The sequence below is a fragment of the Sceloporus undulatus genome, chromosome 7 (assembly GCF_019175285.1).
Source record: "Sceloporus undulatus isolate JIND9_A2432 ecotype Alabama chromosome 7, SceUnd_v1.1, whole genome shotgun sequence".
NCBI lineage: Eukaryota > Metazoa > Chordata > Lepidosauria > Squamata > Phrynosomatidae > Sceloporus > Sceloporus undulatus.
The window spans coordinates 75066-85871 of NC_056528.1; positions in this window are offsets into that span (position 1 = coordinate 75066).

A 10806-nucleotide genomic window follows, 5' to 3' on the forward strand; every position below is an offset into this window, starting at 1 on the left:
CAGAGGAGCCTCCGCAAAGGCATCCCCAGGAAGGGCCTCCGGAGGAAGAACCCTGCCTCCGGCTTCTCTGCCTCAAAGTCAAGCCAGCCCTCCTCCAGAACGGAAGAGCCCCATTCGGTCCCATGCACCTCCTTGCCATGCCATGCCAATGGCTCAGGCCAGCTCTGCCTATCCGCTGCTCAACTGCCCCCGGCCCCACAGAAGTCCGCCTCCCCCAGATCTCCAGAGGTGAAACAGAGGGCTGTCGTTTTTGACTAGCCTTTCCCTTGTTACAAAAGCATGCCGAGGGAGATGCGTGGCAATTCCTCAGGGGAGTTGGGCAACCCTGGGCCTGAGGGATCTTCCCTGGAAGGAGCCAGGCATGTTCCTGCTTGCCTCTGCCATCCGGCGCTTGTGAAGGAGGCCATGAGGCTGACTCACGGGAGCCTTTCACCTTGGCTGCTCCTGGCGCTGGTGGCGCACCTCAGAGGCACGCCTGCCTAAGGCCATGGGGGCCGTGGGGGCAGCAGTGGCCTGGGCTTGAGATCGCCATGAGGCTGAGTAGGACTCTGGACAGCCCCAAGCAGAAAAGGACTGGCGCATGGTCTTCCCACATCCATGCATGGCGATGGGGGATACAACGGCTTGAATGATTAAGTGTTCAGCTGTATATCTTGATACTTTAGGCTCTTGCCTAGGGCAGCTATGAAAGAACTAGGCAAGACCCTAAAGCTTAACATAGAGGGCTGCTGTTTAGAGTGAACACTAAAAGTAGAGTCATCCAAGCCCCTGTATCCCCCATCGCCATGTGCGGATGTGAGAGCTGCGCAGTGAAGAAACTCGGAAGAAATCCAGCTCCTTGGAGATGTGGTGCTGGAAAGGAGTGCTGACAAGAAGACAAACCAAGAGCTCTTGGGTTGAGCCAAATCTCTCTGGAAGCCGAGATGAGGAAAGTGCGGCTGTGGTGTTTTGGCCACGCCATGAAGAGGCACGATCCACTAGGAAAGACAATGATGCTAAGAAAGGTAGGAAGCTGAAGGAAGGAAGGCCACATGCCAGGTGGGCAGACTTGACCCTGCAGGACCTGAGCAGAGTGGCTGAGAAGAAGGGTCTTGGGGGGAGGTCTTGTTCACAGGGACACCGTGAGCCAAAGTCAACTTAAAGGCAGTTGACGCCAAACCCTCCATTGCCCTGCCTTGGCTTCGTCAGATCAGTCTCCATTGTGTCATCGCTGCGGGAGGCCTTCCCTCCAGAGAGGAAGGCAAAAAAGTCCCTGCCCCAGAGGGCTTACAGCCAGTGTTTTGAGAGGAGCCACGTCAGTCCCAAGCCCTGTTTCACACCCTCCACAGCCTCCCTCTTGCTTCCCTGTAGGACTTCTTCCTTCTGAGCAGAGGCACCTCTTGACGCGCGCATCAGAAAGTGCAAACCAGTTCAGTGTGTTTCTTGGGGCTCGGCTGAGGGCAGGGCAGAGACTCAAACCTGTTTTGAATGCCATACGGAGACTTCTCTGACAGGGAGCTGTGGGGAAAGGTCCAGAGCATGCACAGAGTGCTCTGTTGCCACCAGGACAGCATCCCTTCCTTCCATGCTCTGACACAAAAGCTCTGGGCCCAGAGCCTCCACAAGACCTGGAGCCTTCTTGTGGGGGAGGCATGCTTTCTGTTCTGGTAGTAAGCTGCTTTTATCATGGCTTTTTGAGGATGCCATGGTTCACCCTGAGAGAGAGACTGGAGGAGAACATGGGGTCCCAAAGAGCCAACATCTGCACAGTCAAGCCCCTGGTTGACAAACCCCTCGCTTTTAGCCTCCTGAGGCCACTGGGTGCATGCAGCCATTGCGCAGGCTGCCAGTGATGTGCCTCTGGGAAGACACTGTCCTCTGCCATGAGCCATGGAGTGGAGTGGCCCACAAGACTGGCCTTCTAAGCAGGAGCAGGCCTAGGCGCCTGTGCTTTCATGGTGACCTGTGCATTTCATAGGGCTTTTGTAGGTGAGTAATACTCAGGATGGCTTGCCTCTGCGTGGATGGCATCCCATGCAGAAGAAGTGTTTTACAATACAGAAATCATCTGTACAAGTAATGGCTTAGACCCAGGGCATGTTATGCCCAGAGCAGAGCCCCTGAAGTCAGCCAGGAAGGTCAGCCAGGGCTGACTTGGGCCCCATTTCTTTCAGGGCGTCTCCTCTGCAGTTGGTCCTTGGAGGGGAGGGCTGCTGGTGAATGCCAGGTGCTTTCGGCTGTGTTTTGGGGGAAGGAATGGGCAAAACCACCTCTGGGGATTCCTTGCCTAAGAAAGCCCTCTGAAACGTTAAGGGGTGATGTGAAGGCACCAAAACACACACACACAACCTCTCAGTGCTCCCAAATCTGGACCCAGCCCTGAGAAAGGTTCCCTGTCCCTGGGGCTTACAGTCCAGGTGCCAAAACAAGAGACGCAACAGAAGCCGAACACAATCCCCTCAATCCTGGCATTTAGGCTGCCCAGGACTAGTAACTGGAGACTGTTTAGTTATTCCTATGGTAGTGCTTATTTCATACTATATAGGGAAGGGAGGGGGAGAAGCTGGCAAGGGCACACTGCCCCCTTGCCCTCCATCGGGAGAGCTGTGGGACAAAAGGCAGGAAGCCCTTGCCCTCTCCCTACCTACCTTGCCCTGTCAAGAGTGGTGCCTTCTTGCCACCAAGACCCACCCAGGGCCACTCCTCTCCCCAGAAGGACTAGTGAGCCAGGGCCATGTGCCTTTGCTCCTTGCGGGTGGAATGGGGGGAAGGCCAGGCCCTGGGTCCCTGGGGCCGACTCCTGTGTGGCAAGAGGTGTTGCTTTTGTTACTCATCCAGCCCATCCTGCCACTCTTCCTGGCGCACAAAGTGCTTCACAAGTTCCTTGTCTTACTCCGCACAGCAAGGCCAAAAATAAGTTTGCGTGAACAGGCTGGGGCTTGCCCAAAGCTCCTCGGGTGACAACTATGTTCAGCCCAATTTTCTATAATAAAAATGTTCCCAGATTACATGGAAAGAGCTTGAGATTTTAACAAAACGAAACTGACGGATTTGCCCACCCAGCGGAGGGAGGGCTTTGGGCTTTTGCACGTTTGTGGTGTTTGGGTGGCCAGCTTTTGTTCAGAGAGGCTCCTCCTCGCCTTTACTGGTGACAGGGCCATGGGTGCCCCTTGGCCTTCTGTCCTGGGGATGGATACCTGTGGAGGTTGACCAGTGCAGATGCCAGCATTTGGGGGATGAAGGTAAAAGGCCAGCATACAAGAGAAGCATCCTGGAGCGAGTGGGGGTCCTGGCTGGGGGCAGAGGGGTGCTGAACCCCTTCCTTTGCTGAGTCCTTTTGGGAAGCTGTCTCCCCCATCGTGCCCTCTCCTGCCTTCAAGGCCTTCTTCTTTGGGGAGGGAAGGAGGGTGGTGCATGCTGGGACAGGTGGTGCCACTTTGTGGAATTCACCCTCCAGGCCAAGAAGTCCTTTGCAGGAGGAGCCTCAGCCCCTTCCTCCTCCTCCTCCTCCTCTGGAGCATTCCTGGCAGTGTCTGTCACCCAGCAATGATGGTGCAGGCCTTCTCCTCTGTCCGTCCGTGGGAAGAGCCCTCTCCCCATCCCCAGGCGGCAGCAGATGCCCTGCAGCCAGCCTCTCCTCTCCAGCCCCAGAGCAAAGAGGGGCTGACAGGCAGCTGCCTTGCCCCCTTAAACCCCTGGCTCTCTTGGCTCATGCGTCCTGCCCCACATGCCTCAACCCAGCCAGGAATTCAGGTCAGTGGAGGACATCTGCCCAAAGAGACCCCCTCGGAGGAGAGGTGTTCTGGACATGCACAACATCCCCTTCTTCCATTGCAAGGAAAACACTTTGGACGGTGGCTTATGAGAGGGCCCCTCCTGAACCTGGGCCCTCCTTCCTGGAGTTGGTAGTGCCTACATAAGGTGCCCAGTTCATGGGGTGTAGGTGATGTAGTCCAACAAGCTGGAGAAGCTGGAGACAAACTCAGGAATGGCTGTCCTCCTTTCATAGATGACGGGCTCCACTGTCTTCCCGACTGGGGCCTTCTAGTGTTGTTGGACTACATCACCTACACTTGGAGGTGATGGGAGCCATGGCCCAAGGCATCTGGGGGGCACCAGGTGGCTATAGCCCCCTTCTCCAAATGCCAAAGGGGCTTGGTGCCTGAACCCACTGCATCCCTCTTCTCTGCCTCCAATATGCCAGTTTACTTACTATTCTATTATCAAACAGCCTGTTTGATGCCAAGTGGATCTCTCTGGCTGCAGCTCAGAGACATTCAGGGCAGAGCTGAAGAAGTTTCTGGGGCAGAGGAATGAATGCCTGGGAAGCGGAGGGACGGCCAGCAGCAGGAGCAACCCAGGGGCCCAAACCAGCACTGTTTATTGTTACCTTCCTGCCCTGAAAGTAGCACTCCAGGCAGCTAACAACACCACTAAAAACAGATTGGACAATAAAACCATTAAACCCAACACCAAAACCAATTAGGCAATAAACATCAAATGGATTTAAGAGGTCACTTGGAAAAACAGGCGTCTTCACCTCCTTTCCCAAAACAGGGAGAGAGCGCCTGATCATCCCAGGAGGAAGCCCTTGGGATCCTTCCAGGTGGGACTGCGTTCAGAAGGGCCTCTCTCCTGGGAAGATCTTAGCATCACCCAGAAAGTGGGGGACCATTGGCGGCTATAGCTGAAACCTCCCTCGCCTGGGGCTGCTGCCTCTACAGGGCTGACTCCCCCCATAACTGCTTGATGCCCACATTGATGTGGCCGCCTGGAGCCCCAGATCCCCCCCTACCACCTGCCCAGCCCTTGGGCTATTCTGTGCCCCTGGCTCCCCACACCTGCAGCTGCCATGGAGGGCCTCTCCTCTGAACATCTGCCCCAAAACCTCAGCTGGAATCTCCTCCTGTGCCTCTGCCAGCCCTCTCCCTTGGAGACCTGCCAAGGAAGGCGCTTTCGGCCAGAGAAGAAGGGATCTCTCAGCATCAAGAGCCAGAGCAAAGAGGAGGTGGCAGCGGCGGCACAAGACGACACACAAAACAAAACCCTTCCAAACCCAGAGACATTTCCACAAAATTAATTCCTCTAATTAGACCGTTGGGAACATCTTCCTCTGTGTTCAGAGGAGCGGAAGTCGCAGCTTCAATGGGGCAGAGGAGGCTCCCAGCCAAGGGCCCTGGAGGCCCACAAGAGCGTGGCGAGGCTGGCTGGGGCCCTGCCTTCTGTGTCCGCACTGCTTCCCAAGCGTTTGATCCGCATCGAGACTCAGGGCACAAGGAGTTTGAGCCCAAATGCCAAGTGGCCCAGACTGCCAAGGGCCTCTATGAAAGGGAACCCCACAAGCCTCATCCTCTGGAAAGCAACACTCAGCTTCCAATACTTTCAGCCAAGGCCATAATAGAGTGGCATCCAGCCCCAAAGTCCAGGTCTTTAAACTGGTTGTAATACATCGCGAGGGAGCCAGCCTGGTGTAGTGCTTTGAGACTCTAGAGACCAGGGTTCAAACCCCGGCTCAGCCATGGAAACCCACTGGGTGACCCCAGCCAAGTCACACTCTCTCAGCCTCGGAGGACAGCAATGACAAACCTTCCCAGAACAAGGCTTGCCAGGAAAACCCCATGATAAGTTTGCCTTAGGGCTGGCATAAGCCAGAAATGACTTGAAGGCACACAACAACAACAACTACACTGATGAACACATCCTCCTTCTCATAGCATAGAAAGCTCCAGTAAAATAAAACACAGACCTTACTCTTTCTCAAAGACTTCCAGGTTGGTGGGCCTCACAGTGGAGTCCTCCAAACTTGCCCAGCCTGGTTCCCCTGCCAAGCCCTATCTATGCCTCCCCTACAGCACCTGTGCCTCACTGAACAAATAGCAAGGGGCCCAGCCCTGCAAGGCTTTGCATTCTTCACACATTCCTCCTGACAGTAATGCAGCCAGAGAATGACTTTTGGTGCTGGGTTCCAGTCCTGGTCCAGAGAGGCTCCTGCAGCTCCCTGAGACAAAGGAGGAACCCTCAAAACTGAGGAGGACCCCTGGGTTTTGCCCGCCCTGAGTAGTCTTAGCCCAAAAGGAAGCCATGGAGGACCTGGTCCCTGCCATCTCAATCGGTGGAGGAAGCACATTCAAACGGAGGCTGAGATGCTGTGACCTGAACTTGTCATACTCCAGTCTGTCACAACAGCATTAAATAGATTTTGTCCCAGGCTTGTAGGCTACAGATTCTCAGCCTTTGGTCCCCCAGATGTTGCTGCATGTGAGCAAACGGAGGAATGATGAATGCTAGCTATGCCTCTGAGCACATACAAAGTGTTTTCCTGCCACTGAATAGCCCCAGCTGATCCCTGGGAGATTAGGAGGCAAGCTTTCTTTCCCAAGGCAAATCTGAGCAGCCTCTCAGCATCCTTCTGCATTTTCATCTTGGCGAAAGCACGAAAGAAATGGCCTGGCCCTGTGCCCTTTGCAGCAGACAGAGAGGCAGATGCCACCCAGGGACCGGCTGTTTCCCTCACCTGCCATCCCCCCTTACTTCAGCCCCCAACCCTTAGTGCTGCCCACACTGTCTGCCAATCCACAACTACCGTTTCGCACTTCCTAGCATTTTTTGCAAGTCGCGGCAGGTGTGAAATGGGCCACAGCCCCACAAACTCCTCCTGGGGGTCTGCGAAAGGTGTTGATGGGCAGATGCTGGGAACAGAGAGGAATGAGACAGAAAGGGTAATTCAATGTGGCACCACGAGCTGGAGGCAGCTCATGCCAAGTGAGGTGGAGCAATGCATGCTGGGGCGGAGTGGGCTCCAGAATGCCCCCATGGCAGCTCCCTTAGGAACCCCTTTGGAGGACCTTTCCAGGGGTGCCCTGCAGCAAGTTGGCGCTGCCCTCCACTTTGTGCCACAAAGGGATTGTTTGGGGCAGGAATGGAGAGCCCTGCTGTTGCTCTGGCCCCAATGGAGGCCCTTGGCGTTCTCCCCACAGTCTCCCCATTTAACAAATAGTCTCCCTCAGGGCTGGCCATCTTTGATGGGGAGCTGGGTCTTCCCTCTTTGGCAAGAAGATGCCAAACTGTGAAATCCTGCAGCCAGCGGGGGTCTGGGGGCAATGTTTTCCAAGCCTTTCTTCAAAGTGCCCCTTCCTCTTGCAAAGCCATTCAGTATCCATCCCAGGCTGCCCTCCTTTTCCAAGGGAGGCTCCTGCTGCCCTGTCTTCTCTTTGCCAGGGAAGGCAGCAGCTGGCCCTCGAGGGCCGTGGGGCAGGTGCTGAGGCCTTGGCCTGCCGCCTCTTGGCCCCTAGAGCTAATTCCCCCTGACAGGAGGCGTGGGGACGCCTAGGGGAAGCCAGACCCCCTCTGTGACAAGGGCAGTGGAAGGAAGACCCCCCAAAGCCAGGCCTGGATCCTCCTCAGGTGGGGGATCCGGGTCACAGCAGGGCAAGGGCTGCCTGGGGGGCATCTTGGGTCGCATGGTGGTCCTCCTCCTCCTCTGGGCAACACCTTGGCAGACAGGCATGGCTGAAGGAGGGCTTCTTGCAGGCAGTTTTGGGCCTCTGGTGGTTATGTTTCTCTAGATCTACATCTATACCTATCTATCTGTCTATCTATGTTTGTAACCAAACAAAGAACACATCTTGGGATGTTGGTTTTCACAAAACCTCACTAGGGAGCAATGTTACAAATAGTTGCATTTAAGCATAAATAGGTTTAAATATTTGAAGGGATGTCATATTGAAGAGGGAGCAAGCTTGTTTTCTGCTGCTCCAGAGAACAGGACCCGGAACAATGGATGCAAGCTGCAGGAAAAGAGATTCCACCTGAACATTAGGAGGAACTTCCTGACAGTAAGGGCTGTTCGACAGTGGAATGCACTCCTTCCTCGGAGGGTGATAGAGTCTCCTTCCTTGGAGGTCTTTAAACAGAGGCTGGATGGCCATCTGTCAGGGATGCTTTGATTTGGATTTCCTGCATGGCAGAAGAAGGGGGTTGGACTGGATGGCCCTAGTGGTCTCTTCCAACTCTATGATTCTATGATTCTAGGACTCTGCCAGTGGGCACCTCAGGGGTGATGAATACATTCATTGCTTGGCAGCCTCTTGGGCATTTTGGGGGGGTGGGGGTGGCAGAGCCAGCCATGCTTTGGGCATATGTCAAGACAAAGCCCAGGTCGCCACCTTTTTGCCAGCAGGGCAAATTATGTCCCAGAAAGGGCCTTTCTTCCCCAACTGTGCTTTTCCTCCCCCTAACCACCATTTCCTCCTCCTTCCTTTGGCCACTTTTAATCCGCCTTGGCAGAGGAGGGTACTGGTGTGCTGGCATTTTTGCAGGAGAACCTCATGCCAGCATCCAATGGGAAGCCGACCGTAGCTGGAAAAACCCACCAGGTGGGTGTCACGGTCTCTGAGCCTGAGAGGAAGAAGGTAAGGGCAACCTCCACCCAAAACTTGCCAAGAAGAGCCTGCGATAGGTTCACCTCAGTGTCACCGTAAGTCAAAACTTCCTGGAGACACCCAACACAACAACCATGCGTCCCTTCCAGAGTGTTCTTGATGCAGTGGCACCTAGCCTGGCCCCCCCTTGGAAGGATGGCTGGGGAGGGTCTCCCTGGCATTGGGAAGCCTCCTCCCTGAGATCGGAAGCGCTCTGCCCTGAGGGGCCTTTCCTTCCTGCATTAGGCGGCCTCCTGGTTTTTGTTGGGCTGACAAAGCATCCAAAGCCATGGGGGCTTTAGGCCTCAATGGGAGACCGGTTCCCAGCATGGCCCCATGCCAGGGCTGGCCGCCACCGCATTGTCCTCCGGAGCTGATGAGCCGGCACTTCCTTTTCAGCAACCCAAACAGGGAGCCCAGGGCTCAGCAGCCCTAAACACTAGCCAGGGGCCTGGGAGGCCTTTCCTAGGCGGGCAGAGCAGCCACAGCCAGAGAGACTGGGCTTCGTGTGAGGCAGCCGCCCCAGGGGTCCGTGGGGGGCCATTGCCGGGGCCACCATTGGAAGGTGCAGGAGCCCCAGTCTCATGAAAACCAGAGACGGGCGTATGCTTTCCGCTTGCAAAAGGCTCAGAGCAGCTCCTGGCATTTATAGGCACAGTCTTAAACATCACAAGAGCAATAAAAAGTTACAGGGCTTCTCTCAACAGCCCCATTAAAATGCAATACCAGCCATTCAAAGGCAATCTCCCAACTGGAATAAAGATGTTTTCCAGCCTCCTGAGAGGCAGGAAGAAAAGGGGGAGCTGGAAAAGGAAGGTGACAGTCCTTCTGTCCTTCCTTCTTTGCTGTTGTTGCCTGCCTTCAAACTGTGTGGTGTGCTCTTCTATTTATTAGGCAAACCTATCACAGGGTTTTGTCTCGGCGGTTTTGTAAGCTTTGTCTAGCATCTACTCCTGTGACTGTGGCGCATGGGCCATAAGCATGGCTCTCTTCCCTTTGCGCACGCTCTCCCCGTGAAGCAGTGCCTCAGCCCCCCTTCCTCCCAAGGGAAGCAGCCAGCACCCAAGGAGCCCCTGGGCCTCTGCAGAACAGGACCCCCTGTTCCTGGAGTGAGTGAGGGGCTCTGGCATCCACCTGGTAGGCGCCTCGGGCTTTGGGGGTGGGGGCATAGGCCCCTGCCAGACGGGAGGAAGCCACATGAAAGGGAGGCCGCACTCTCAGGTGGTGGCAACCGCTTCCCCAGATGTGTGCCCATCCAGGCAAGAGCTGGGGAATTCCTGCTGTGAGCAGGTGCCAGGAACTAAGCCCCCCATTGCCAAAGCCCGGATCAAGGAGGATTACTGCAGCTGCCAGTGGGGCTGAACCGCCTTCCGGGGGGGGGGGGAACGGCCGTCCAGGGCCTGCCTATGTGCATGCGTGCGTCTGCCTGTCTTGGGCCCAGCACCTTCCTTTGTTGCACCTTCATAAGGGCATGTGAACCCTTCCTCCCCACATCACCCTTCAGGAAACCATTTGGAGCCGTCAGCCATTTGTCTGCCCCCGCCCCATATCACCTCCCCATAAGTGCCAGTTAGAGATAACACAGAATAAACAAAACCTGACACTTCCTTTCCCCCTCCTGCTTAGAAGAAAAGACCACCCTTGCCGCTCTTTCGCAGGTGATAGTACAGGAATTTGGCAGAACCAACCGAGGTTTCTTTTCCAAAGATCCCCCCTGTGCCCCAGTCGAGATGGTTGCCTCAGTGGCTCCCTCAAAGCTTTATGGCTCTCGACCTTCAGCCGATGGACCTGGCCTTCATGGCCTTCACTGCCTGCTTCCCACGTGAGCGAGCGAGAGCGAGCGAACACAGGAATGTGGTCTTGGTCCATTAACCAACAAATTAAACTTTTCAGCCCTTATTAGCATGGCAAAACCTCAGCAACCACCTGATGGCATCTGCAGTTGTTCTGCCCAAAAGGTTGGCTCAGCTGTGTCCCAGGGCAGAGCACCCAGACCGCTGGTCAGCACCCCAATACTTCCTGCCCAGAAGAGGGCAAGGAGGACTGACCCACTCCTGGTCTGGGCCAAAGGGTGCCCCTAGGCTCCCCACGGGGCTTGTGGGTCTCTCTCCCTTCCTTCCTTCCTTCCTCTGTGCCCTCACTCATGTAAAGAAAAGCCTCATTGATTTCAGACATCCCAGTGGATTGTCAGACGAATCCTGCACTGCTGTTCTGGCAATGCTATGACCTCCTTGTGTGGAACCAAAGTCACACCCCACAAACATTCCTGCGGCGGCGGACTAGCAGACCTTGAAATGTGGAGCCACCCCAGTCGGCAAGGAGGCTTGTTAAATGCCAGGGTGGCACCCTGAATCCAAGGGTCCGCCCTCCCTCCCTCCTCCCACCTGGTTCTTAGCCCAGCCGCGCC